At 35.3% G+C, this 25,127-nt stretch overlaps 1 long non-coding RNA gene across 1 annotated transcript in view; it reads right to left on the bottom strand.

The window, feature by feature from the left end:
- LOC309625149 overlaps positions 1–24,351 on the bottom strand; it is a 583,598-nt gene extending 559,247 nt beyond the window's left edge. Inside the window, exon 1 of the long non-coding RNA XR_014242356.1 lies at positions 6,559–24,351. This is a non-coding gene — a long non-coding RNA (uncharacterized lncRNA). The remainder of the gene's footprint in view (positions 1–6,558) is intronic.
- Between the last annotated feature and the right edge of the window lie 776 nt (positions 24,352–25,127).

Raw genomic sequence — 25,127 nt, 5'->3', positions numbered from 1 at the left:
ATTCCCTACTTAGCAGATAAATTAGAGAATTCCTTCATCCCCAGAAGCAGAAAGATCAAGGAACAGTCACAGGAGTCTGATCGTCACCTAAACTTGCGGGCAAAAAACTGAGCAGAAAGGAGCTTGCTGGTTCCATGAAATTTTATTCTTGCATACTCAATGAACCAAGAAGATGATTTAAAATTTACCCAACTAGGCTTTTTATTATTTGCAAAAGCTCTAGTTTAAAGTCTTGATTGAAGTTTCTTTAATTCACCCACAAACCACAAAATGGAATTTTGTAGCAGCAGTAGCAGAAACAGCGAGAGCTCAGAAACTCTCATATTGTTTTGATGATGAAGTCAACAACTTGGCATATAGTCCATCACTACTAGACCTCCAGGACTGCATTAGCTTTGCTCACTATTTTTGTATAATCCTCAGACATGGCTAAGGTAGGTTATGCTATGATCAAGTCCTAGCATGTGTAATATCCAGTTTGTTCTTTGCCATTGGTCTCATGGCATCTAAACCAGTTACTATATCCTTCTTTATAATTTATTCTAGCATTGAAGAACACATTTCCATTAGATACTATGCTTCTTATGTCTGAAGAACATTTTCTCTTACTCAGTATTTAGAGGCAGCGTGGCATGGTTCAAAACCACTATGCCGAGTATTAGAAAACCTGGTTTCTTTTGTGAGCATTGTTTTATCTTGACTCATTTATTTTTAGCATACTTTTTTATCATGTATTATTTAGGTTTTTTTGTTGTAAGGAATAGAAACCCCTCCTAGCTAATGTTGGCATAAAATAATTTCTTAGGACGGTATAGGGAGATATAAGGTTAGCTTACTTTAAAGGAAACTGGAGAAATCTGAACGATGAGAATTAGGGCAACTTTTGGAATCCTGGTAGTAACAACAGATATGCAGTCTCATCAGGTGCTGCTGCTGATCATCTTCATTTCTTCTTCCCTACACCCACTACCAGATTCCAGAGAGGATCTATCTTATTGGTCTAAATTGAAGAAAATGGAGGGAAACAGATTCTCTTGATTGATCTAACAGATTGTATTTAATGAGAAAAGACCATTTCCCTAGAAGCAACATTCAGGTGTTGTTAATGGAAGAACAACAACAACAAAAAGATGGCAAAATAACAAAATCCAAAAGGCTGTGGAAAAATGAACAAATTGTTCACTCAGTCTTTATGCTTCCAAAGATATCAGCCCATATTGCTATAGTGAGTTTTGTATGATATGTTAGAGAGGCAACATAATAATTCAACTTCATAATTATGTTTAAAATTGGGGCCTCTTTCCAACCCTTCTTTCTCTGCTTTGGGCCAGTCCCTCACTATCTTTACTAGTCTATTGTAGCTTCCTAAATGACTGCATGGCATCTGGTTTTACATATAATCCTCCTAACTTCTCCTCCATAACTGTTAGAGTTATCTTTCTAGAATATAATTGTGTCTCTTGGAAACTGTCAGTAGCTTCAATATTGTCTATCAGATACTGAATACCTGTTCTTATCACCATGCTGGGCAGAGTTAGATGCCTGTACTACTTAGCTATTATAGCACTTTGTACGTAGCTTATTTTGAGTTCTTGATTCACTGAATAATTATTGTAAAAGAGAGGAAAACATCTATGTGAAACAATAAACAAAATAAATTCTCTGGTGAACACATGTAATCCTGGCTGTCTTGCTACTTCTGTTTTCTAAAGGCAATTCATATCTGTTAGAAAAGATCCATATAGTTCCCTCTCACTATATGTGTTTAAAGGAAAAACACCAAAATTTCAAAACCTCTTTAGGTTCTCCTGGAGTGAACAGTCTTTCATTTAACAGGCCACTTAAATGAATTTGTATATATGCAAAACTGGCTTGAAGCTAATTTCTCTGCACAATAAAGTGACAAGTGATAGGGATTTTGAATATTTTGGTGGCAGCACTCGGGGAGAGGGATTTAGGGAGCCCGAGAAATAGTATGAAGAGGAAATATGAGAAAGATTTCCAGGGAAAGGAGGCTGTGTAACATGGAACTCCTTTTCTGTAGGGGAACCTCAATTAAAAAACAAAACAAACAAACAAACAAACAAAAGCAGCCATTGAGATTTCCCAAGGATGGGAATTGCCAAAGGGCTTGTAAGAATAGTTGCATCCAGTATTTAAGTCATTTGCTCTTCTATGCATTTATAGTGGGCATTGTGCCCACTCTTCCACTCTTCCCTGATTATGTAGCAATCATTTGGTTTAGATGGGATTAACCTTTCGTCCTCTTCCAAAAGTTATAGCAAATTGGTCTAAATAATAAGGTTATCCCATAATACCATTTACACAGTGATTAATTTGAAAGTAATCTAGTCAACACTTTTCCTGACACTTTCTGAGGTACATGGGTTAGTTTAGGAAAGATCCATGCAGTACAGTCTCAAGACTTTTTGTCTTATGGTTGTGAGAATTGCCCTGGCTGTCCTACTGCATGTGAAGACATATAGCATCAATGTCTGATGGTAGTTATCCTTTGACCACATGGGGAGCCATCCATGGGAAGACTCTGACTGAGAATAATAGAGATGGAAAAATGGAAGGGAAAAGGTAAGTCTTTGATGACTTGACTGAGTCATTAAGATCAAATGACCTGTACATTGGTCGTGAAGGCTGCCAGACATCTGGTCTTTCTAGTAAGATGACCCAAAGAATCTCAACTGTTAAATTAAACCAAACTCTTGATTCTCCCTCTTCCAAATATACTTCTCCTGTGATCTTGCTAATTTTATTAAATGCACCTCTATCCTCCCAGTTCTCCACTTTCTCTTAGCCACGTCTAATCCATTAGCAAATTTTGTCAGCTTTTCCATCAAAATATATCCAGAATTTCACCACTTCTTATTATTTCCATCACTACTGCCCTGATCTAAACCCACATCATCTCTCTCCTGGATTATAGCCATAGCTTCCCAAATGCCTCTCTGCTTCCACTCTTGCCATCCTATTCTCTGTTCAGTAAACAGTCAGACCATGCCAATCTCCTGGCATAAACTTCCACTATGAATAAAACCCCAAGTCCTTATATTTGCCTAAGAAGCTCTGCTCATATGGAGAGAGTTATCTTTCAGACACCTTATATACTATTTTTTTCATCTGTCACTCTGTCCAAGACACACTGGCCTCCTTGCTTTACTTCAAACATGCCAAGTTTGGCATCTCTGCACTTGTTGTTACTTCTGCCTAGAACCCCCGTCTTTCACATTCCACATGGCTCACTTCCTCAGTTCTTTCAGGTTTCTCATTAAATTCCACCTTTTCAGTGAGTTCTTCATTGACTCCCCTAACTAAAAGATGAACTGTATCTTGTGCCCTTTCTTACCGTAATCTTCTCTCTAGTATGATCACTGCACATACATATTTATTTATTTACTTGCCTATTATCTGTCTCCCCCAAGAAAAATTCATCTCCCTGAGAGCAGGTATATTTGACTATTTTTTAATTACTAATTCCCCAATGCCTGGACCAATAACTAAACTGTTTATTGAATGAATGAATAGTTTAAGACTGTTTGATTTTTTTTTTTCTTTTATTGATTACTACCAAAAATCCTAAGAGCTACAGTTCTGATTTAATACCCATTCACTATACCCATCTCTTTAGGAAACTAAGTTAAATATTAAGGTCTTGCATTTATGGGTGCTTTGGGAAATCTGAGATAAATGATCTGTATTTCCCTATTAGAGTGATTTGGTCACAGAAGATGAAACGTAAGTATGAAAATTTATCTGTTGCTTTGCAGCCTCCTCAGGAGCTTCCCAGGTATATCTGATACTGGTTCCCTTGCTCAGAGGGAAGGGAGAGACCAAAGAAAGAGGCACACCACTTCAGATTGGTAGGGGGCAGTTTTAATAAGTAATGGAACTTACTTTCGAGGCTTGTCTTGGGTGGCCACAAGATGAATAGATTTCCATACTCTCCCACAAGAATCTTAAAAGTTTATATACAGGCCTTAACTGGGTTCAGTCACATATACCATCCAGATGGTCTTAACACTACATAACTATCTCAAGTGTGTGTCCTTGGGCAGCTTCTAGCCTGGGGAAGGCAAGCAGAACACACATTCCAGGCACAGGGGAGGGAGTAAGGGGACCTCTAATTGTCCAGGTCTAGATCACAGGTCAGCCGTTAGTTACATCCTCCGATGATCCACCCAACATCATAAAAGCAGGAAATTGGAGCAGAAGTTCAGTAGGAGAAACATGAACCTTCAGAGAAGTCAATAGATGAGAAAGAAGGCAATGATTTCCAACATATACATGATAGGAGCTTAAGTGAGTTCATTTTAAATATTAAGGAAGTGTGGTAACCCAAAGCTGGAGCGGTTGATATTTGAGTTATGTTATTTGCATGTATGATTTTCTCTTTGTACTGTGGACTTTTTGGGAACAAGATCCTTCCATTTATCATTGCTTCAGTACTCAGAGAAGGTATTCCATAGATAGTTGTTGCATAAATTAAATAGCATTGGAGAAGATCTCTAGAGTTGGTTATGACAGTAACTAGATGTTAGACAGGTTATTTAGTCTGCCTTTACTAGGCCTTAGTACCTTCGTCTATTAAAACGAAAGTTCTGGACTTCATAATTAAGTTCTTTCCAACTATAAAATATTCTATAATTTTATCTGCTTGTGTATGAGTGAAGACATGCACATACATACTTTCATCTAATGGAAATAAAGATATACTTCTTAAAAATTTCCTTTGCAAATATATTTTGGTTAATATAGCTGCCATCAATTTGGCTTATGAAATAGTGTTTTCAATGATCTTTTAGCATGATAGATTAACTTTTATGTTCCTAAAGCCATTTCCTCTGAATGCTGCTGAATTCACACTTCACTAATGGCAAGGATCTGATTAGAACTAATTTCATAGTGATTCTTTGACATTTTCAAACATAGAAACGTGTGTGCTTTTCTGAATAAAAGTCAGAGCATACCATAAATTCTAAAAGTTACTGTTAAGATTCAATCTAATATTGGATGGTAGTTATGAAAGGCTAAAATCTTGCAAAATAAGTGTCCCTTAAGTTTCCCCATCCCTCCAATTTCTTTTACTCTCAGCTCCCATTGTCACTACACTGGGATCCACTGGAACTTTTTCTCCAAGCTTTGGTCTATCTCATCAGCCACTTTATCAGTTCCTCAATTTGGTAGAACTTAAAAGTAGAGTAGCTGACAATGTCTAATAGAGAGCATAGGCCAACAAGTCAGCCCACTGAGTTAGAGTCAAGGCAGAAACTTAAACCTGTCAACAGAGTCAGCATAGGAGGGGACAGAGACTTCCTATGACTTCCAAGTGACATAGGCATTAGCATTTTGTCCCCAGGTACCAAAATAATGGATCTGAAAGGTAACAAGGAAGCTTGGGGGAGCAACACAGGATCTTGACCTTTTTGACTGGACCACTAGGTTTCATCATTAGGAAGTAGTACTCAATTTCAGATCTGCTTAATGATGGAGTTGGTGTTACTAGAAGATTTTTGCCCTTGGCTGGACTTAATTCAGAGACTAAACAAGTCTTCTTCTACAGTGGGACTCATTAGTGGAAGAAGCCAGAGAAAGTAAAGGCAGGAGGAGGAAGGAAGGGGCTAAAAAGTGCCTTCATTTTTAGAGAAAGGAACCAGTTAGGGAGATCCAAGAAGGAACAGTAAGAATAAGAGAAAACCCAGATGAGAATACATTGTTGAGGCTAAGGAATTAAGCAGTTTGATAAAGGGTATAGTTAATTATACAGTGAATTTTCATCTTACTCAAGGGTTAGATTCTCAATTCATGACGTAAGTTGAAAATGGCATAAAAAAAAACCATTTTATAAAAGCTATTATAAAGGTACCATATTAGATATTGACACACAGTTTTTCTATAAAAATTTAACACAAGTTTTTCCCCCCAAATTGGAATAAATCCTTTCTTCCTTCTTTCTTTCCAGTGCCATAAGACATAGTTGAATTTCATGTAGGGACCATGTTGAATGTAAAAGAGTTTTCAGTAGCTCACACTACGAGAGACCTATTGAGATGATAGCAGGTTCAAGTATCCCATCCCATGCCTGTTTTGGAGCAGAGGTTCATTGACTGGAATAGCACATAAATCTCCTGCTTATGTTATCATTTTCTTTCCTTTCGTCAGGTGTGCCTTACTGTAATTTTGGAAGTTCAGTGTGTTATGATATGACATTCTTTCATGCTGAAGAGAGGTCAGGAAGAAAAGGGACTGGGAAAAGGCCATTTTAGTGCCCATTAAGGGGATTATAACTGACCTCTGAGTGAAATTTATAGATGATATTGAGGAATGGGAGTTGAATTTCAGAGCCACTTAAAAGGAAGCTTCTGAATTTGTTAGAAAAAGAGGCAATTATTGATGGATATTGTCAAGAGCAGTGTTTCTAAAACTTTGGTATGTGTAAAAAGTACCTGGAGAATTTTTCTAAAAATGCAGATTCCAGACCTCATTCCAGACCTTGATATTATTGAATTCTGATTCAATAATATCAAGGTGGAGACAAGAAAAGAGAACTTTAAATAAGTAAAAGATGTTTCGGATGCTGCTGTCTTCAGATCACTTGTTGAAATACTCAGGTCCTAGAAGGGGAGAGGAGAAGGAAAGACAAAGATTGGGGTTAGCTTTGAGAAGGAAAGGTGTATTTTTTCCTGAAGGGTAAAGGAAGATAAATATTTGAGTATCAAGAAAGAACTAAATTGAGATGGAATACAGATAGTAGTTTAATTTGAAGGCTATAAGATGATCTTTCAGGAGGAAAGGAAGGGGAGAGGAGAGAGGCCAGAAGAAGTTTGGAAAGCATGGAAAAGGTTTGAAATAGCTCTTAGAACTGAGTGACTGTGACAAGGCTCTGAAGCTGTTTGGGCTGCCATGATTTCTTTATTAAATGATATTGAGCATCATGAATTTTGAGACCCTTTCCAGCTATAAACAATTCTATGATTCTTCTGCGGAAGTAATCTCAGACTTTTGTCTGCATATCATCTCTGAGGAATATGATGTACCCCTGTCTATAACAGTTATTATAGCAGGTGTTTTCCATAGTGGGGGGCAGATCCTCCAAAGACAGTATATTTTCATCTTAAGGAAAAATGCTTTTGACTACAATCTGTCTCCTCCCTGACTTCCCTCCTGAACCTAAGAATTGTTTTCATAGGGAATGAACAATAAATCAAAGATGAAATTGATAAACAGCAGTGATTCTCAGTTTAAATTTCAGCAGGATAAATTTTTGGAAAACTGGGTCTTCAAGAGTCTATGACATTTTCCTATTTCAGGAAGAAAATCCATTAGTAATTTGGAAGCCAACATCAAAGATTTACTTCTAAATACTATCATTTGTTTTCTTCTTATACTGTTGCATTTTCATTATAGGCATTCTTTTTCCTGTCAAGTTATCCTTTAACTAGACTAGTTGGTCTTATTGAAATTACCTGTGGATCTTGGGAAACTAGTTTTACAGCATACATGATATTCCTTCTTGCACAGAGATGAAGAGATTCAGGCAAGATTTCGGAGGGCAGTAAGGCTAAAGAGATTGTAATCCATTCTACTTTTAGCTTAGCTATGGTACGAGTTCCCTCTCAGATCTGAAGCCAAAGAGTAGGCTACAATGTACAAATATAAAGCTAATATTTATTGAATGTTTACTGTGAGTCAGGGTACTACTATCGAAAGAGAGTGCCCAGGAAGGTGCCCCTGGGCATAGAATGTTAATTTTATATGTCAACTTAGCTGGGTCATGGTACCCAATTTTTGATCAAATATCTGTCTAGATGTTGCTGTGAGGGCATTTTTAAAGATGTGATTAATATTTATATCAGTAGACTTTGAGTAAAGCAGATCACTCTTCATTATGTGGCTGGACCTTATCCAATCAGTTGAAGGCCTTAAGAGAAAAGACTGAGGTCCCCTGAAGAAAAAGAAATTTTGCTTCTAGACTACCTTTGAACTCAAGATTGCAGGGTCTTTTATTGCCAGAATTTCCAGCCTGACTGCCTAACCTGTGAATCTCAGACTTGCTAGCCCCCATAATCACATGAGCCAATTGCTTAAAATCTCTAACTCATTCTCTGTATGTGTGTGTTCTGTTTCTCTGAGGAAGTCTGGAGAACACTAATACAGAAGGAAATTGGTGAAACTTAGGTTCTTCTTAATGGTTCAATGGCTTTACCTATTTGGAATGAAGAACATAGTTAAGACTCAATGAATGCTACAGACTCTCTACCCAGGAAAATATGTATACATGCACATATGTATAAAATTTTGCATACATATGAAAGGTACCCAGGGATTAAGAACCCTTGTCTGGGTTTAGATGTCAAACTGATTTCTTTCTAAGTAAAATACGATGAAACCTTCTAGGTTTACTCAGGTTGCAGGAAGGAATCAAAGGCCAAAAATATGGTGGGCAGACAAGAGATATGATTTGTGTTCTAAATTTTCTGAAAGAGCCTGAGACCAAAAAAATGCTTCTGTTTGATGTGCTTTTGAAGGACACTAAAACTGCAGAATGTACATATGCCCTGAGGTAGTTTGCTTTACCAATATAGGGTCTGAAGCCAAAAAGTTAATGGGTAGAGAGGGCTCCTGTATGACTGTTGAATTGGCACAATGATTTTATCAAATATACTCAGAAACCCAACTACTGGAGGGAAAACAGAAAATAAGTAGAAAGGACAGGATTCCAGACAGGCACTGATTTTTAATCACAAACTATCAGTGGAGGATTGTTTAAATTCCTACCAGAATCTAGAATATGTTTGTTACTTATTATTATATGAAAAATTCTTATTTCCAGAAGGTTTCATGGATATTTTACAATGAATTTTAGAGAGTTGATGTTCAAAGTGCTTCTTTCTCAAGCAACGATCTGTGACCCATAAATATAAGCAAAAAGTGGCTGCTAGGGACTAGTACAAAGAAAGCTCAAATTCTGCATAAGTTAGTGAAAATTAAATAGAATATAACTTTACAAATAAAGCAGCACAACATATCAAGGGTATTATATGTTGAATTTAAAACATCAGAGACTATCAGTTAACGTGTTTTGCCAGGTTAACTCATTTTTTACATATATTAGAAAAAGCTTGTTATGTTATCTCTATGCTCATATTTAAAACTTTTCATTGAATCATTGCAATATAATTTAATGGTACCAAAAAGATTCAGACCCCTGCATGCCAAGAATTGTGAACTGTGAAAGGGAGAATACTGTTATAGCATGTTTGCATGCTTTTGCACTCAGTTAAATGCCAGGCAAGGCTCAGGCATACCTGCTGGTGCAGACTCGAATCATAGGGTGGTATTTTTTTGTGCAGTGGCAAATAATGATATAACAAATTATGTGTATAACATGGTGTGATGATTAATTTTATGATTAACTTGACTAGGCCACAGGGTGCACAGATATTTAGTCAGGCATTCTTCTGGGTGTTTCTGTGAGGGTGTTTTTGGATGAGATTACACTTAAATGGGCAGACTGAGTAAAGCAGAATACCCTCTATAATGTGAGTGGGTCTCATTCAATCAGCTGAAAGCCTGACTCAAACTGAAACATCAGCTCTTCCAGGGTGTTTAGCCAGCCTGTCTTCAGAATGGAACCTACACTATTAGCTCTCCTGGGTCTCAAGGTTGCCAACTCACCCTGCAGATATTTGGACTTGTCAGTCTCCATAATCACAGGAACTAGTTCCTTATAATCTATCTCTATCTCTATCTGTACCTATAAATTATCCTACTGATTCCAGGTTTCTGGAGAACTCTAATACAAATAGTATTCAAATAGTTTTAGCACTTATTTTAAATTTTTGATTCTTCTGTAACTGTTCATAATAGTGTAATTATAAGCTTTGCATTCTTGTATAACTTTTACATTTATAACTATTATTTTTTCAAATGTATTAAAATTACTCTTGAAACTAAAATTATTGGTAAAAAATGAAAAATTTGGAAAGAATCTAGTGATGAGATTGATCTGGTTTAAGATGAAATAACATGTATTATATTAAGATTATTCAACTGATGTCATCCACCTTAACAAAAACAGAAAAAGAAAACATTATGCCAGAAATTCTTCTATAAAATCACTAGAAATTTAAAGACAGAAACTTCTTGTCATAGAAAATATGACAAGAAAGTTAAAGAGAAGTTATTTTTGTTTGGGATCATTTTTGTGGCAACTAAAATTACTCAAATCCTCAGTGTGTTTATGCAGTGAAATTCTGAAAAGAGTTCCACAATCTCTGCCAAGTTACAACATCATTTGAAGCAAAACAAAGTGAACATAAAAATAAGGCTTTCAAATTCTTTCAGAATAAATGAAACAGCTTAATGCTATCAAAAATGTATGCAAACACAATTTGAATCTTATGCTGAAAATGCACTTATTAAATGACATTCTATTATAGTGCAACAATTAGATTAGTAGGGAGCTAGGAAAATACAATTAGTACATTGTCTGAAAATAAAGCTGAGAGAATACAAGAATGTGCATACAAGTTACCTGAGTAATTAGCTTATAGGCTGACATAACATGAAATCTTTACAATTCAACTGGACAAGAGAAAAAATGTTTTAGAGCTCCCCATTTGCTTGTTTTTGTGCTGTATGTGAATATAAAGCATTTTATTACTTTGTAAGTCACTTGACATAGAGAGAAGAAATTTGTTTTGAAATTTTGAGGGAAAATTTAACAAAAATTAGCACGTTATCTGAACTTTAAAAAATGACAACTGAGTATTTCATTATAAAGATTTAAATTTGTTTCAGCCCATTTATCCACACTGTTTAAAAATTAACACAGCTTTAATTATATGCCATGCTTTAAGCTAATTGATTTGTAAATATCATCTTACTTAACATCCTATCAGGTAGACATGATTACTATTTCTAATTTACATCTCAAGAAAAAGGTTTAAAGAGGTCAAGGTGAAAAATTAAATAAGGGAAGCAGAACTCTAGTCCCTGGCCTTTCAGACTTCAAACATTATGCTCTTAAGTACTATTATATTATACCTTGTAATAATTCAACTTTGAAATAATTTCCTATGAATCCTCTTTCATATTTACGGATTACTCATGATCAAGTGTGTCATGAGATTGCAAGGCAGGCCATTCAAAGCTGTTACATTTAGAAACTAATTTTCTATGTGAATCAGGATTTTCTTATAATTGTTAACCAAAATAAAATTTAGAAATTAATTGAATATTGAGATTGAAGCTACTATGAATCATCCATAACTGTAATTTAAAAATTTCCAGAAACACTATCATTGTTCTTATTTAATTGCTTTATATTAACTAGTTTAGGTTTAAACTAACAAAGTATGGTTATACTGAAATTAACATTTTCATTTCTTATTCTTTTCTTTACTGAGATTCAGCTAATATTTGATTTATAAAAATCACAGATTTTATACAACTCAAACATTTATAGTTATGTCAAATTCTGTATTGTCTTATTTTCATGACAAAACTGGTATACAACCAAAAACCATCTCAAGTCCAGGTCTTCAGATTGAATCCTGGATTCTTATCAGTGAGCCATGCTGTTTACAGATAACATCATCTCAGTACATCAAAAAATTTAAATAATCATAATTTTAAAAAGAAACCAAAGTATAGAAAATCAGTAGTGTTTTCAAGAAAAAGTGAACTTCAGTTCATCAGTAAGAGTATATGAATTATTCATTAGTTAGTAATTTACTGAGTTAACGAAAATAAAGATTTTTCATATTGGTTTTTATTTATTTGAACTTCCTATCACATATATATATATATATATATATATATACACACACACACACATATACACACACACACATATATATATACTGTATTTCAGTTTTGCTGAAATCATATAACTAGATAAAACTATAAAAAAATTTTCCATGTTAGATAGACTATTTTTATGAAATTATCTTTACCTATCTATTATGATGCATGTGCCATTTTTTCTGTAGGACTAAATCAATCTCTACTTTAAAAATAGCTTCATTTTTATAATCTATTCTTTCACAACAATAGTATTTGGAATTTTATACTTTTGAAAGAAATTATTTTCTTGTCTTTCAATCAGAGCGTAAAACATTTTATAAACTCTTAAAAAATTTTAATCATTGGCAGGTTATCAAAATAAAACAATTCTCAACTAGTAGTAGGTATCAAATTCAAACAGCAAACTAAGTACAACAATTACTTTTTTTTTATCTTGCTAATGCTGCATGGCCAATTTTACATTCATCTGTCAGAATTAGCTGTGACCAAAATATGCAGAGCATCAATTTGCAATGGCTTGTAAATGTAGGCCTACATGTTGTGGGATTAATATTTTTCATGCACAGCAAATCAGAACAAACATTTTCTTCAGTCATGTCAGACCTTGACACTGTCATATTCACATGTCCTTCATAACCAAGACCAAGAAGTTCAAAGTTTGTGAAAAAAAAAAAAAAAAGATTTGATAAATGACAGAAGCTGACAAGCACCAGGTTTAGATATCATTTTAGAGATTCCAAATTTATTACCTATGTGAAAAACATGTCTTGAAATATGCAAATTAGTGGATCCCAAATTACATTTTTTAGTGATGTAATGGTATTGTATGCATGTCCTTTGAAATAATAAAGAAAATGAATACAGTTTCCTCTTTCCCTACCTTAATGGTTAACAATTCAGGCATTTGGTAATATTTACTATAGCTTAAGCATTTATTAATAATGAAAATTCAGTAAAGATACCTGCTTTGAGCAAGCAAAAAAGTGTGGAAAGAGGGTATCTTGGGGCCAGATAGGCTTATTAGCTAGATGACTTTTTGAGAAGTTTGTTAAACCTTGAGTGGCAGTCTTTTTCACCTGAAATATGAGGATATTAAGAGCTACCTCACCTGTTTTGTGGGGATTACATTTTAAATCAATGTAGAAATTAACTGGTACAGTCTGCTTGACAGTAAGGTACTCAGTAAACATTTCTTCTCTGTCCTCATTTTATCAATGTTTTCTCTCAAAAATGATATAGAACTGCGTTGTCCAGCCAAATGATGCTGTTGAGCACTTGAAGTGTGGCTGCTCTGAACTGAGATGTGATATGAGTGTAAAATACACACCAGATTTTGAAGTCTATCATGAAAAAAAGTGCAAGGTGCCATATTTAATAATTATTTATACTGATTACATGTTGAAATGGTATTATTTTAGATATATTAGGGTACATACATATATTATTAACCTAATTTCATCTGCTTCTTTTTAATTTTTTATGCACACAAATTTAAATTACATGTGTACCTGTGTCTCACATTATATCTCTAATGAATAGTGCTGATCTAGAAATGAGAAGATTCAAGAAAGCCAAGATTCTTTTAAAATTCTTACTCCATAAAAGGTTTTACTATGTTTTCATACTTTTAGAGCCCTTGTAGAGAGGAATTATATTTTATTACAATCTTGTAAAAAGCAAATTATAACAGCTAGCAAAGATTTTTGATTAGTCTCCTTAGATTTACAATGTGAAAAGGAGTTTTTCCTGATTTGTCTACTATAATTTTTAAAAATTGGAATAAAGTAAAAGAAATTATATTGTAATTCCTGTTCTTTCTGCCTTGCACATAATGACTGCATTGGGCAACACTCAAGCATATTCCTTACAGCTAATGGAGCCAAGTGTCTTCCTGAACTACCTAAGGTTTACTGACGTCTTGACCAGCCAAATTCCTTAACCTAGCGAGGGTCTTAGCCAGTTTCTCAGAAGGTTGAGAGAGTGGCAAGAAGAACTGCTAACATTAGCTACTCTGACCAACTTCTCCACACTGTAATAAAGCATACTATCTAAAAGGCAAGTCTGATCGTGTCTTTTCCCTTAAAATCTTCAATAACTCCATGTAGGTTTTAAGAGAAAGTTAGAAGTCTACTTTCTTGACCAGAAGTTTCCACTGCTGCATACAAAGCTGTTTTCTCTCCCTGCCACTATAAATGTGTAGAGTACTACAGGGGTAAGTGTTCTACTCTGCTGCACGTCTGCTATAGGGCATGCAGTCTAGCCACACCCGGCCTAGGCACATTTCTTCGGGGATAACAGAGCTTGGGAAAAATGTTTGCTTTGCTCTTCCTCTGCTTGCAAGTATTTTGTTTTCCCCAAAATACTCTTATTCTTTGCATCTGTCCTTCTAGAATTAATATTACAGTGGAGAGCCAAATAATAAATATTTTAAATATATAGAATATTAGTATCAACTGCTAAGGAAAAATGAATATTGAAAAGGATGTATGCATTATGGAGGTTTGGATATAAATGGGATGGCCATAGAAGGCCTCATGGTGAAAGTGACATGTGAGAAAAGATATGATGCAAGTCTGTTTCTGTGTTGCTGTATACTTTCATTTATTTTATTTTTTAGATTCCACATGAAAGTGATGTCATACAGTATGTGTCTTTCTCTGTCTGACTTATTTCGCTAAGCATAATGTTTTCTAGGTCCATCCACATTGCTGCAAATGGCAGAATTTCATTCTTTTTTATGGCAGAGTAATATTCCATTGTGTGTGCGTGGGTGTGTGTGTGTCTACACATACATACCACATCTTCTTTATCCACTCATCTGTTGATGTACAGTAGGTTGCTTCCGTATCTTGGCTATTGTAAATAGTGCTGCTAAGAATATTGGGGTGAATGTATTTTTTCAAATTAGTGTTTTCAGTTTATTTCAGATACATACCCAAGAGTGGAATTGCTGGATCATATGGTAGTTCTATTTTCAGTTTTTGAGGAACCTCTGTAATGTTTTCCATAGTGGCTGCAACAATTTACATTCCCACCAACAGTGTGCAAGGGTACCCCTTTCTCCACATCCTCACCAACATTTTTTATTGTAGACTTTTTGATGGTAGCCATTCTAACAGGTGTGAGGTGATAGCTCATTGTAGTTTTGATTTGCATTTCTCTAATAATTAGTGATATCGAGCATATTTTCATGTGCCTGTTAGCCATCTGCATGTCTTCTCTGGAAAAATGTCTATTCAGGTCTTTTGCTCAGTTTTTGATTGGGTTGTTTGTTTTTTTGATGTTAAGTTGTATAAGCTGTTTATATATTCTGGATATTAACCCTTGGCAGTCATATTGTTTGCAAATATTTTCTCCCAATTTGTAGGTTGTCTTTTTGTCTTGTCATTGGTTTCCTTTGCTGTGCAAAAGTTTTTAAGTTTAATTAGGTCCCATTTTTTATTTTTGCTTTTATTTCTTTTGCCTTAGGAGATGGACCAAAAAAATAATGCTATTATTTATGTCAAAGAGTTCTGCTTAAGTTCTCTTCTAGGAATTTTATGGTTTTAGGACTTACATTTGTGTCTTTAATCCACTTTGAGTACATTTTTGTATATGGTGTTAGAGAATGTTTTAGTTTCAATCCTTTACATGTAGCTGGCCAGTTTTCCCAGAACCACTTATCAAAGAGACTGTCTTTTCTCCATTGTATATTTGTGCCTTCTTTGTTGATGATTAATTGACCATCAGTGTGTGGATTTATTTCTGGGCTGTCTATTCTGTTCTGTTGATCTATGTGTTTGTTTTTGTACCAGTACCTTACTGTTTTGATTACTGTAGCTTTGTAGTATACTCTGAATTCTGGGAGGATGATACCTCCAGCTTTGTTTTGTTTTCTCAAGATTGCTTTGACAATTTGTTATCTTTGTGGCTCCATATGAATTTTAGGATTATTTGTTTTAGTTCTGTGAAAAATGTCTTGGGTATTTTGATAGGGACTGCATTAAATCTGTAGATTGCTTTGGGTAGTATGGCCATTTTAACAATATTAATTCTTCCAATCCAAGAGTATGGGGTTATCTTTCCATTTATTTGTATCATCTTCAATTTCCTTCATCAGTGTTTTATAGTTTTTAGACTACATGTCTTTCACTTCCTTGGTTAAGTTTATTCCTAGTTATTTTATTCTTTTGGATGAAGGATTTTTTTTTTTTACATTCTCTTTCTGATAGTTTATTATTAGCATGTAGAAAAGCAACAGATTTCTGTGTATTAATCTTTTATCCTGCAACTCTCTGGAATTCATTTATTAGTTCTAATAGTTTTTGCACAGGTACTTTAGGGTTTTCTATATAAGGTACCATGTCATCTGCAAATAGTGACAGTTTTACTACTTCCCTTCCAATTTGGATGCCTTTTATTTCTTTCTCTTGTCTGATTGCTGTTGCTAAGACTTCCAATACTGTGTTGAGTAGAAGTAGCAAGGGTGGGCATCCTTTTTCTTGTTCCTGAATTTAAAGAAAAGGCTTTCAGCTTTTCACTGTTGAGCATGATGTTAGTTGTGGGTTTGTCATAAATGGTCTTTATTATGTTGAGTTATGTTCCCTCTATTCCTACTTTGTTGAGAGTTTTAATCATGAATAGATGTTGAATTTTGTCAAATGCTTTTTCTGAGTCTATTGAAATGACCATGTGATTTTTATCCTTCCTTTTGTTAATGTGATGGATCACATTGATTGATTTGCAAATATTGAACCATCTTTGAGTACCTGGAATAAATCCAACTTGATCATGGTGTATGATCCTTTTTATATATTGTTAGATTGGGTTTGCTAATGTTTTGTTGAGGAATTTTGCATCTGTATTCATCAAAGATATTGGCCTGTAATTTTTGTTCTTATTGTTGTCTTTGATTTTGGTATCAGGGTAATGGTGGCCTTGTAAAATGAATTTGGGAGTGTTCCATCCTCTTCAATTTTTGAAATACTTTGAGAAAGATAGGTATTAGCTGTACTTTATATGCTTGGCAGCATTCTCCTGTCATCTGAGTTTGAACTTTTCTTTGCTGGGAATTTTTTTTTTTTAATCACAAGTTCAATTTTGTTACTAGTGATTGGTCTGTGCAAATTGTCTGTTTCTCCTTGATTCAGTCTTGGCAGGTTTATGTTTCTAGAAATTTGTCCATTTCTTCTAGGTTGCCCAGTTTGTTGGCATATAACTGTTCATGGTATTCTCTTATGATATTTTGTATCTCTGTGGCATTGGTTGTTATTTCTTCTTTTTCATTTCTTATTTTGTTTATTTAGATCCTGTCTGTTTTCTTCTTGGTGAATCTGTCTAAAGGTTTATCAGTTTTACTTACCTTTTCAAAAAAACCAGCTCTTGTTTTCATTCATCTATTCTACTGTATTTTCACCTCTATGTTACTTATTTCCTCTCTGATCTTTCTTATTTCCTTTCTTCTGCTGACTTTGGGCTTTGTTCTTTTTCTTTAGGAGGTAGGTTAGGTTGCTTATTTTAGATTTTTCTTGTTTTTTGAGAAAGGCTTGTATTGCTGTAAACTTCCCTCTTAGGAACTTAAACTTTTGCTGTATCCCATAGATTTTGCAAAATTATGTTTCCATTTTCATTAATCTCAAGGTATTTTCTGATATCCTCTGATTTCTTCAGTGACCCATTGAGGTTTTAGTAACATGCTGTTTAGTCTCCGCATGTTTGTTCTTTTCCCATTTTTCTTTCTGTAATTGATTTCTAGTTTCATACCATTGTTGCTGGAAAAAATGCTTGATATAATTTCTGTCTTCTTAAATTTGCTGAGACTTCTTTTGCGGCCTAGATGTGATCTATCCTGGAGATGTTCCATAGGTACTTGAAAAGAATATGTATTCTGCTGTTTTGGGATGTAGTGTCCTATAGATATGTGTTAAGTCCAACGGTCTGTTGTGTCATTTAAGACCACAGTTGCCTTATTGATTTTCTGTCTGAATGATCTGTCTATTGATGTAAGTCGGGTGTTAAAATTTCCTAACATTATTTTATTATTGTCAATGTCTCCCTTTATGTCTGTTAGTATTTGCTTTATATATTTAGGTGTTCCTGTATTGGGTGCACCTATTTTAATGAGTGTAATATACTCTTGTGTTGATCCCTTTTTCATTATATAATGCCCTTCTTTGTCTTTTGTTATAGCCTTTGCTTTAAAGTCTACTTTGCCTGATATGAATATTACTACCTCCACTTTCTTGTAGTTTCGTTTGTATGAAATATCTTTTTCCATCCCCTCACTTTCAGTCTCTTGTGTCTTTCTGAAGTGAGTCTCTTGTAGGCAACATATAGAAGGGTCTTTTTCTTTTTCTTTTTTTTTTTTATCCAGTCTGCCACCCTATGTCTTTTGATTGAAGCATTTCGTCCATTGATGTTTAAAGTAATTATTGATAGGTACACACTTATTGCTTTTTATTACTTGTTTTCCAGTTGTTTTTGTAGTTCTTCTCTGTTCATTTATTCTTCTCTTTGTTTCTTCCCTTGTGGTTTGATGATTTTCTTTAGTATATGCTAGTGTTCCTTTCTTTTTAGTTTTTGTATAGCTATTATAGGTTTTAGATTTGGCATTACTATGAGGTTCATATATGTTGACCTATAACTATGTCTACTTGTTTTAAACTGGTAGACATTTAAGTTCAAACACATTCTAAAAGATCTATGTTTTTAGTTCCCTTCCCCCACATTTTGTGTTTTCAAAGTCATATTGTATATCTTCATGTTTATTCCTTAATTGTTTATTGTAGTTATAGTTGCTTTTACAGATTTTTGCTTTTAACATTTTTTCTGGCATATTTAAACAACTGATCCTCACTCCTTACTATATATTTGCCTTTCCTAGTGGGATTTTCCCTTTTCTATGTATTCTTACTTCTTTAACAATTAGTGAAGATCCTTTAACATTTCTTTTATGGCAGGTTTAGTATTGATGACTCTTATTTTCAGCTTGTTTGAGAAGTTTTTTATCACTACCTTTGTTCTAAAGGATAACCTTTCTGGGTAGAGTGTCCCAGGTTACAGGCTTTTCCCTTTCAGCACTTTGAATATATCATGCCACTCCCTTCTGACCTGCAAAGTTTCTCACCTGATAGCCTTATGGGGATATGCTTGTATATGACTAATTGTTTTTTTTTTCTTTCTCTTGCTGCCTTTAGAATTCTCTCTTTAACTTTTGTAATTTTGATTATGATATGTCTTTTCTTTTAATTTAATTTTTTAATACAGCAGATTCTTATTAACTATTTTATACATATTAGGGTATATATGTCAATCCCAATCTCCCAATTCATCCCACCACCACCACCCCCCTCCTGCTTTCCCCACTTTGTGTCCATATGTTTGTTCTCTACATCTTTGTCTCTCTTTCTGCCTTGCAAACCAGTTCATCTGTACCATATTTATAGATTCCACATATATGCGTTAATATACGATATTTGTTTTTCTCTTTCTGACTTCACTCTGTATGACAGTCTCCAGGTCCATCCACGTCTCTACAAATGACCCAATTTCATTCCTTTTTATGGCTGAATAATATTCCATTGTATATATGTACCACAACTTCTTTATCCATTCGTCTGTTGATGGGCATTTAGGTTGCTTCCATGACCTGGCTATTGTAAATAGTGCTGAAATGAACATTGGAGTGCATGTGTCTTTTTGAATTATGGTTTTCTCTGGGTATATGCCCAGTAGTCAGATTGCTGGGTTATATGGTAATTCTATTTTTAGTTTTTTAAGGAACCTCCGTACTGTTCTCCGTAGTGGCTGTATCAACTTACAATCCCACTAACAGTGCACGAGGGTTCCCTTTTCTCCACACCTGCTCCAACGCTTGTTGTTTGTAGAATTTCTGATGATGCCCATTCTAACTGGTGTGAGATGATACCTCATTGTAGTTTTGATTTGCATTTCTCTAATAATTAGTGATGTTGAGCAGCTTTTCATGTGCCTCTTGGCCATCCGTATGTCTTCTTTGGAGAAATGTCTATTTAGATCTTCTGCTCATTTTTTGAATGGGTTGTTTGTTTGTTTTAATATTGAGCTGCATTAGCTGTTTATATATTTTGGAGATTAATCCTTTGTCCATTGATTCATTTGCAAATATTTTCTCCCATTCTGAGGGTTGTCTTTTTGTCTTGTTTATGGTTTCCTTTGCTGTGCAAAAGCTTTGAAGTTTCATTAGGTCCCATTTGTTTATTTTTGTTTTTATTTCCCTTACTCTAGGAGGTGGATCAAAAAAGATCTTGCTGTGATTTATGTCAAAGAGTGTTCTTCCTGTGTTTTCCTCTAAGAGTTTTATAGTGTCCGGTCTTACATTTAGGTCTCTAATCCACTTTGAGTTTATTTTTGTGTATGGTGTTAGGGAGTGTTCTAATTTCATTCTTTTACATGTAGCTGTCCAGTTTTCCCAGCACCACTTATTGAAGAGACTGTCTTTCCTCCATTGTAAATCCTTGCCTCCTTTGTCATAGATTAGTTGACCATAGGTGTGTGGGTTTATCTCTGGGCTTTCTATCCTGTTCCATTGAGCTATATTTCTGATTTTGTGTCAGTAACATATTGCCATGATTACTGTAGCTTTGTAGTGTAGTCTGAAGTCAGGGAGCCTGATTCCTCCAGCTCCATTTTTCTTTCTCAAAATTGCTTTGGCTATTCGGAGTCTTTTGTGTCTCCATACAAATTTTCAAATTTTTTGTTCTATTTCTGTAAAAAATGCCATTGGTAATTTGATAGGGATTGCACTGAATCTGTAGATGGCTTTGGGTAGTATAGTTATTTTCACAATATTGCTTCTTCCAGTCCAAGAACATGGTATATCTCTCCATCTGTTTGTGTCATCTTTGATTTCTTTCATCAGTGTCTTATAGTTTACTGAGTACAGGTTGTTTGCCTCCTTAGATAGGTTTATTCCTAGGTATTTTATTTCTTCTGTTGCAATGGTGAATGGGATTGTTTCCTTAATTTCTCTTTCTGATCTTTTGTTGTTAGTGTATAGGTATGCAAGAGATTTCTGTGCATTAATATTGTATCCTGCAACTTTATCACATTCACTGATTAGCTCTAGTAGTTTTCTGGTGGCATCTTTAGGATTTTCTGTGTGTAGTATCATGTCATTTGCAAACAGTGACAGCTTTACTTTTTCTTTTCCGATTTGGATTCCTTTTATTTATTTTTCTTCTCTGATTGCTGTGGCTAAGACTTCCAAAACTGTTGAATAATAGTGGTGAGATTGGACAACCTTGTCTTATTCCTGATCTTAGAGGGAATGCTTTCAGTTTTTCAACATTGAGAATCATGTTTGCTGTGGGTTTGTCATATGTGACCTTTATTATGTTGAGGTAGGTTGCCTCTAGGTCCATTTTCTGGAGACTTTTTATCATAAATGAGTGTTGAATTTTGTCAAAAGCTTTTTCTGCATCTATTGAGATAATCATATGGTTTTTATTCTTCAATTTGTTAGTATAGTGTATCACATTGATTGATTTGTGTATATAGAAGAATCCTTGAATGCCTGGGATAAATCCCACTTGATCATGGTGTATGAATCTTTTAATGTGTTGTTGGATTCTGTTTGCTAGTGTTTTGTTGAAGATTTTTGCATCTATATTCATCAGTGATATTGGTCTGTAATTTTCCTTTTTTGTAGTATCTTTGTCTGGTTTTGGTATCAGGGTGATGGTGGCCTTGTAGAATGAGCGTTCCTTCCCCTGCAATTTTTTGGAAGAGTTTGAGAAGGATGGGTGTTAGCTCTTCTCTAAATGTTTGATAGAATTCACCTGTGAAGCCGTCTGGTCCTGGACTTTTGTTTGTTGGAAGATTTTTAATTACAGTTTCAATTTCATTACTTGTGATTGGTCTGTTCATATTTTCTATTTCTTCCTGGTTCAGTCATGGAAGGTTATACCTTTCTAAGAATTTGTCCATTTCTTCCAGGTTGTCCATTTTATTGGCATAGAGTTGTTTGCAGTAGTCTCTTATGATTCTTTGTATTTCTGTGGTGTCTGTTGTAACTTCTCCTCTTTCATTTCTAATTTTATTGATTTGAGTCCTCTCCCTCTTTTTCTTGATGAGACTGGCTACAGGTTTATCAATTTTGTTTATGTTCTCAAAGAACCAGCTTTTAGTTTTATTGATCTTTGCTATTGTTTTCTTTGTTTCTATTTCATTTATTTCTGCTTTGATCTTTATATTTTCTTTCCTTCTACTAAGTTTGGGTTTTGTTAGTTCTTCTTTCTCTAGTTCCTTCAGGTGTAAGGTAGATTGTTTTTTTGAGATTTTTCTTGTTTCTTGAGGTAGGATTGTATTGCTATAAACTTCCCTCTTAGACTGGTTTTGCTGCATCCCATAGGTTTTGGGTCATCGTGTTTTCATTGTCATTTGTCTATAGGTATTTTTTGATTTCCTCTTTGATTTCTTCAGTGACTTCTTGGTTATTTAGTAACATAGTGTTTAACCTCCATGTGTTTGTGTTTTTTACATTTTTTCCCCTGTAATTGATTTCTAATCTCATAGCGTTGTGGTCAGAAAAGATGCTTGATATGATTTCAGTTTCCTTAAATTTACTGAGGCTTGATTTGTGACCCAAGATGTGATCTATCCTGGAGAATATTCCATGTGCATTTGAGAAGAAAGTGTAATCTGCTGTTTTCATATGGAATGTCTTATAAATATCAATTAAATCTATCTGGTCTTTTGTGTCATTTAAAGTTTGTGTTTCCTTATTTATTTTCATTTTGTATGATCTGTCCATTGATGAAAGTGGGTTGTTAAAGTCCCCTACTATTATTGTGTTACTGTTGATTTCCCCTTTTATGGTTGTTAGCATTTGCTTTATTTATTGAGGTGCTCCTATGTTGGGTGCATAAATAATTACAATTGTTATATCTTCTTCTTGGATTGATCCTTTGATCATTATGTAGTGTCCTTCCTTGTCTCTTGTAACATTCTTTATTTTAAAGTCTCTTTTATCTGATATGAGTATTGCCTGTCCAGCTTTCTTTTGATTTACATTTACATGGAATATCTTTTTCCATCTCCTCACTTTCAGTCTGTATGTTTCCTTAGGTCTGAAGTGGGTCTCTTGTAGACAGCATATATATGGGTTTTGTTTTTGTATACATTCAGCGAGCCTGTGTCTTTTGGTTGGAGCGTTTAATCAATTCACACATAAGGTAATTTTCGATATGTATGTTCCTATTACCATTTTCTTAATTGTTTTGGGTTTGTTTTTGTAGGTCCTTTTCTTCTCTTGTGTTTCCCACTTAGAGAAGTTCCTTTAGCATTTGTTGTAGAGCTGGTTTGGTGGTGCTGAATTCTCTTAGCTTTTGCTTGTCTGTAAAGCTTTTGATTTCTCCATCGAATGTGAATGAGATTCTTGACGGGTAGAGTAATCTTCGTTGTAGGTTCTTCCGTTTCATCATTTTAAATATACCGTGCCACTCCCTTCTGGGTTGTAGAGTTTTTGCTGAGAAATCAGCTGTTAACCTTATGCGAGTTCCCTTCTATGTTATTTTTCGTTTTTCCCTTGTTGCTTTTAACAATTTTTCTTTGTCTTTAATTGTTGTCAATTTGATTATTATGTGTCTCAACGTGTTTCTCGTTGTGTTTATCCTACCTGGGATTCTCTGAGCTTTCTGGACTTGGGTGGCTATTTCCTTTCCCATGTTAGGGAAGCTTTTGACCATAGTCTCTTCAGATATTTTCTTGTGTCCTTTCTGTCTCTCTTCTCCTGCTGGGACCCCTATAATGTGAATGTTGGTGCATTTAATGGGTCCCAGAGGTTCTTAGGCTGTCTTCATTTCTTTTCATTCTTTTTTCTTTATTCTGTTCTGTGGCAGTGAATTCCACCATTCTGTCTTCCAGGTCTCCGTTTTTCTGCCTCAGTTATTCTCCTACTGATTCCTTCTAGTGTATTTTTCATTTCAGTTATTGTATTGTTCATCTTTGTTTGTTCTTTAATTCTTCTAGGTGTTTGTTCTTTAATTCTTCTAGGTGTTTGTTCTTTAATTCTTCTAGGTCTTTGTTGAACATTTCTTGCATCTTCTCGATCTTTGCCTCCATTCTTTTTCCGAGGTACTGGATCATCTTCACTATCATTATTCAGAATTCTTTTTCTGGCAGGTTTCCTATCTCCACTTCATTTAGTTGTTTTTCTGGGGTTTTATCTTGTTTCTTCATCTGGTACATAGCCCTCTCCCTTTTCATCTTGTCTGTCTTTCTGTGAATGTGGTTTTCGTTCCACAGACTGCAGGATTGTAGTTCTTCTTGCTTCTTCTGTCTGCCCTCTGGTTGATGAGGATATCTAAGAGACTTGTGCAAGCTTCCTGATGGGAGGGACTGGTGGTGGGTAGAGCTTGGTGTTGCTCTGGTGGGCAGAGCTCAGTAAAACTTTGATCCGCTTGTCTGCTGATGGGTGGGTTGAGTTCCCTCCCTGTTGGTTGTTTGGCCTGAGGTGACCCAGCACTGGAGGCTACAGGCTCTTTGGTGGGGCTAATGGAGGACTCCCGGAGAGCTCATGCCAAGGAGTACTTCCCAGGACTTCTGCTGCCAGTGTCCTTGTCCCCACGGTGAGCCACAGCCACCCCCCACCTCTGCAGGCAACCCTCCAACACCAGCAGGTATGTCTGGTTCAGTCTCCTAGGGCGTCACTGCTCCTTCCCTCTGGGTCCAGATGTGCATACTACTTTGTGTGTGCCCTCCAATAGTGGAGTCTCTGTTTCCTCCAGTCCTGTCAACGTCCTGCCATGAAATCCCGCTGGCCATCAAAGTCTGATTCTCTGGGAATTCCCCCTCCCATTGCTAGACCCCCCAGGTTGGGAAGCCTGATGTGGGGCTCAGAAGCTTCACTCCAGTGGATGGACTTCTGTTGTACAATTGTTCTCCAGTTTTTGAGTCACCCACCCAGTGGTTATGGGATTTGATTTTATTGTGATTGTGCCCCTCCTACCATCTCATTGTGGCTTCTCCTTTGTATTTGGATGTGGGGCATGTTTTTTAGTGAGTTCCAGTGTCTTACCGTTGATGATTGTTCAGCAGTTAGTTGTGATTCCACTGCTCTCACAAGAGGGAGTGAGTGCATGTCCTTCTACTCTGCCATCTTGAACCAATCTCCTATGATATGTCTGATGTGGTTCTCTTTGTGTTTGTCTTGTTTGGTACCCTCTGCACTTCCTGTATGGTACCGTCTGTGCTTCCTGTACCTGGAGATCTGTTTCCTTCCTCACCTTTGGAAAGTTTTCAGCCATAATTTCCTCAAATTTATTTCAATCACCTCTTTTCTTCTCTCT

Source organism: Balaenoptera borealis (assembly GCF_965194805.1).
Source record: "Balaenoptera borealis genome assembly, chromosome: 3".
In the NCBI taxonomy this organism is placed as follows: Eukaryota; Metazoa; Chordata; class Mammalia; order Artiodactyla; family Balaenopteridae; genus Balaenoptera; species Balaenoptera borealis.
Note: the sequence above shows the minus strand (reverse complement) of the source record. Positions and strands in the feature narration are given on the sequence as shown.